Here is a 4,877-nt window from a genome sequence, read left to right as displayed (position 1 = left end):
GCAGTGTAGACCATGTGTTTTGACACCATGCAGACAAAATTTGAAACATGACTCTGAAACTTCCTATCTGAGAAACAGTGGTTGAGTTATTTATCATCTAAAAAGTGTCCTCGTGCAAATTGAGGATAATGGCCATTGGATGGGTTTGCTTAAATAAAGTAATACATTTATATGCCTAAGAAAGTGCTTGGAATCCAACAGACTACCAATAATTATCAGCTTCATTCCTTGCTCCTTACCTCTTCCCAACTGAGACTGCTGCATTCTTTTGGGATCTTATTCTAACAGTCCTATATTCTAGGATCCAGCCCTTCAACTGTGTTCTCTTTCATAGTAGAGATTTCTGTTTCTACCCTGATTTTCCATTTAGCGATTGCTCCAGTTCCCTTTTATTTATATCCTAGCTTATTGAAAAGTTTATCTAAACCATCAAGTCCAATTTATTACGGATCAGTGATTGTTTGACTTACACCTTCATCTGACTTTGAAATTGCTAACACCAAGGTTTCTAGTACCTGCCGAATTGACAAATGGATACTTTTCAGTCCTTGCCTTCCTTGATCTATTAATATGTATAGTGTATTATAACACTTACTCATTCTTTAAAGTTGTTTGCTATTTTAGATTCTTCTGTGCCTGAGTACTGCCATATTCTCCTTATTAACTTTATTCTGCTGTCTACTACTTTACATTGGTATGCCAGTCTCCTCTCCTTTATTCTCTTTCTCTATGCCTTTCACTCTTGCTCTCTCCCCTTTCTCTTTAATTCACTTCTCCCTGGGTGTTTTCTACCTCCAAATGCAGGATACCAACTGGATGTGGAATATTCACTGAGAGACAAAAAGAACAGGTCACGATTGCATAAAATTGCACAGATGAATCTCAAAAACATTATTTTGAAAGGAAGAAGCCAAAAATACAAAAGACTAAATACTGTATGCTTGCCTTTACATGAAGTTCATGAACGGTCAGAATATATGCTGTTAGAAATCAGAACAGTGTTTGCCTGTTGGGGGCCTGGTGATTGACTAGAATGGTTCCTTGCAAACTTTCTGGGGTTGATGGTCATGTTTTATATTTTGACTGGAGTGTTTGTTCCATTTTTCAAAATTTATTGAACTTTGTACTTGAGATCTGGGCATATCATTGTATGTGATATTAGGTTGGTGCAAAAGTCATTGTTTGGTGGTTTTTGCATTGTTGAAGTTTGCCTTTTAATATTGGAATACATTCTTAAATAAAGGTAGGTATATTATACATCATTTTAATGTGCATTTCTCACTTTATTTTTTTTTACTGATAACTTATTAGTTGTTGTTTATTCTATATTTATTTTAGACTATGGAAATGATGTTAGACAAAAAGTAAATTCCCAAGCCATTTTCTTATTCCAGTTCAAAATGGATTGTAAAGCAGAAGAGACAACTCACAACATCAACAATGCATTTGGCCCAGGAACTGCTAACACATGCACAATGCAGTGGTGGTTCAAGTTTTGCAGAAGAGACAAGAGCCTTGAAGATGAGGAGCATAGTGGCCAGCCACCGAAAGTTGGCAGTGACCATTTGAGAGCCATCATTGAAACTGATGCTCTTAAAGCTACACAAGAAATTGCAGAAGAACTCAGTATCGACCATTCTACGGTCATTTGGTATTTGAAGCAAACTGGAAAGGTGAAAAAGCCCAATAAGTGAATGCTTCATGAGTTGACTGAAAATCAAAAAGATTGTGTTTTTGAAGTGTCATCTTCTTTCATTCTGCGCAACAACAGTGAACCATTTCTTGATCAGATTGTGATGTGTGACAAAAAGTGGATTTTATATGACAACCAGTGATGACCAGTTCAGTGGTTGGGCTTAGAAGAAGCTCCAGAGCACTTCCCAAAGCCAAACTTGCACCAAAAAAAGGTCATGGTCACTGTTTGGTGGTCTGCTGCTGTCCTATCTACTACAGCTTTCTGAATTTTGGCTAAACCATCATATCTGAGAAGTATGCTCAGCACATCTGTGAGATGCACCCAAAACCACAATGCCTACAGCTGGTGTTGGTCAACAGAATGGGCTCAATTCTCCATGACACTGCTGACTGCATGTCTCATAACCAGCACTTTAAAGTTGAATGAATTGGGCTACACAGTTTTGCCTCATCCATTCGTTTGACCTCTTGCCAACCAACTACCACTTCTTCAAGCATCTTTACAACTTTTTGCAGGGACAATTCTTCCACAACCAAGAGGATGCAGAAAATGCTTTACGAGAGTTCATCAAATCCAGAAACACAGATTTTTACACTATAAGAATAAACATTTCTTGTTGGCAAAAGTGTGTGTTCGTAATGATTCCTATTTTGATGAATAAGGATGTATTTGAACCTAGTTATAATGATTTGAAAGCGCAATTACATTGTCACCAACCTAATATTTACTTCAAAAAAGGAAAGAGAATTGAGAGAGGTAGAGATGATTGTGGGCTTCCCAGGTGGCACTATTGGTAAAGAACCTTCCTGCCAATGCAGGAGACTTAAGAGATGTGGGTTCGAAACCTGAGTCGGGAAGATCCCCTGGAAGAGGGCACAGCAACCCACTTCAGTATTCTTGGCTAGAGAATCTTATGGACAGAGGAGCCTGGTACAGAGGCTGTAGTACATAGGGTCACCAAGAGGCGGACATGACTGAAGCAATTTGGTATGCACAGAGATGGTCGTAGAAAGCAAAAGTTATCCCCTCTCCTCAGTATTCTTCCCCATCTCCCATCAGAGTTTCAAAGTGTTCTGTATTAAGCAGAATTTGTCTGCTTCATTAGAGAGTGCTTTTGACTAGGACATAGATTTTATAGTTTAGGGGGTTGTCCTAGAACTGAAGAAGTATGAAGGAAAGACACCTCCATATGCTGATCCTAAGTTGAGGCTGACACTCAAAATGTCAGATATTTAGTTGGGTGAAGGGAAAAATGTTTACCAGCTTTATATACAGTATAAACACTGAATTAATGGAACTGTGTGCTTGAAGTACTTGGTTTTTATGTTTTAGATCTGTTCAGCATGCTAGGGGTAGAAAGAAGATTGGAAAGGGAAATATGTTGCCAAATTCCGTATGTGTACAGTTATTTGAGGAAATTCTGGTAAAAATGCACTGAAGGCTAAGTACATTTACTGACATCTGTTATTATAATGCCAGGAGCTCTGATATAAACCAGGAAATGTAAATGCAGCCCTACCCAAGTGGGAAATATTCACTTGCCTGTTTAAGTAATCAAAACATAAAATATAATTTCTAAAACTCAAGATACCTTAAAATATATGCGTTGATTTAGTGTACTGAGTTCAAGACTGAGGTAATGGGGCAAAGCATCCTGACTGGGTCTGGCTGACTCACAGATCTCCAAGTGATCTGCCATACTGTGTAGATTACTGTATTTTTTTCTGGCAAGAGGAGCCTTTGATTGGTAACATCTTCCCTTACATTCAGAAACAGCAGGTAGTTACATATGATGACTTGTATCTTTTTAAAGAGGTCATACGATATATGTTGATTGTGAAAGTTCAGTATATGATAAAAGATGTTTCATTCTCTTTATATTTCATAGAGTCACTTGACTCTTACTCTTGGTTATTTCATTAGTTATAATGAACCAGTTTTTTTTTTTTTTTTTTAAATGTCAAGAAACCATAAAGATAGTTCTGGGAAAGCAAGAAGAATAAGAAAGAGTTTTCTGTTTTTTTTCTCCATTTATTCTAGTTGTCTTATTGAAAGATTTGTATCTAGATTGAACTTTCTTCCTTGTTACTCTGTTTTTGTCTCATCATAGTATTTCCTCACTGTAATTAGGGCAGCTTGTTTTGTTGCCATGGAAATGAATTCAATGTCACAGATTTGGCATACTGGTTCTGTTTCTTTACCAGGAAAGGTGTATGTGCTAAGAAGCAAATAAGCCTCTGTTTAAGCACAAACCCACATGGTAGTATCTAAAATTAGGAAGGCTAAATATGATAGGTACAGAGTCCTCAGTTAAATGTTTTATTTTTATTTTTTATAACTTTTATTTTTATATTGCAGTATAGGTGATTAACAATATTGTATTAGTTTCAGGTGTACAGGAAAGTGATTCAGTTATACATATACATGTACCTGCTTTTTTAAAAAAATTCTTATCCTATTTAGATTGTTATGTAATATTGAGCAGTGTTCTTTGTGCTATACACTAGGTCCTTATTGGTTGTCCATTTTAGATATAGCAGTATGTGCGTGTCAGTTCCATACTCCAAATCTGTCCCTCCCCACACCCTTCCCCTCAGTAACCATAAATTCATTTTCTAAGTCTGTGAGTCTGTTCCTATTTTATAAATAAGTTCCTTTGTATCATGTTTTTTAGATTCCACACATAAGTGATATAAGATATTTGTCTTTCTGTCTCTGACTTACTTCATTGAGCATGACAGTCTCTAAGTCCACTGTTTACAATAGCCAAGACATGGGAGTAACCTAAATGTCCACTGACAGATGAATGGATAAAGAAGATGTGATACATATATACAGTGGACAGTATTACTCAGCCATTAAAAGAATGAATTAATGCCATGTACAGCTAACAGAAGCAGAAGATATTAAGAAGAGGTGGCAAGAATACACAGAACTATACCAAAAAGATCTTCATGACTCAGATAATCACAATGGTGTGATCACTTACCTAGAGCCAGATGTTGTGGAATGTGAAGTCAAGTGGGCCTTAGGAAGCATCACTACGAACAAAGCTAGTGGAGGTGATGGAATTCCAGTTGAGCTATTTCAAATCCTAAAAGATGATGCTGTGAAAGTGCTGTACTCAATATGCCAGCAAATTTGGAAAACTCAGCAGTGGCCAGAGGACTGGAAAAGGTCA

The 4,877-nt window shown here is 37.0% G+C and overlaps 1 pseudogene; it reads left to right on the top strand.

Annotated features, from left to right (window-relative positions):
- The first annotated feature begins 1,341 nt into the window (after positions 1-1,341).
- On the top strand, positions 1,342-2,493 carry LOC138991421 (histone-lysine N-methyltransferase SETMAR-like; annotated as a pseudogene).
- The last annotated feature ends 2,384 nt before the right edge of the window (positions 2,494-4,877 follow it).

The sequence above is a fragment of the Bos mutus genome, chromosome 17 (assembly GCF_027580195.1).
Source record: "Bos mutus isolate GX-2022 chromosome 17, NWIPB_WYAK_1.1, whole genome shotgun sequence".
Lineage (NCBI taxonomy): Eukaryota > Metazoa > Chordata > Mammalia > Artiodactyla > Bovidae > Bos > Bos mutus.
The sequence above is the reverse complement of the archived record's forward strand: the minus strand, read 5'-3'. Positions and strand labels throughout refer to the sequence as shown.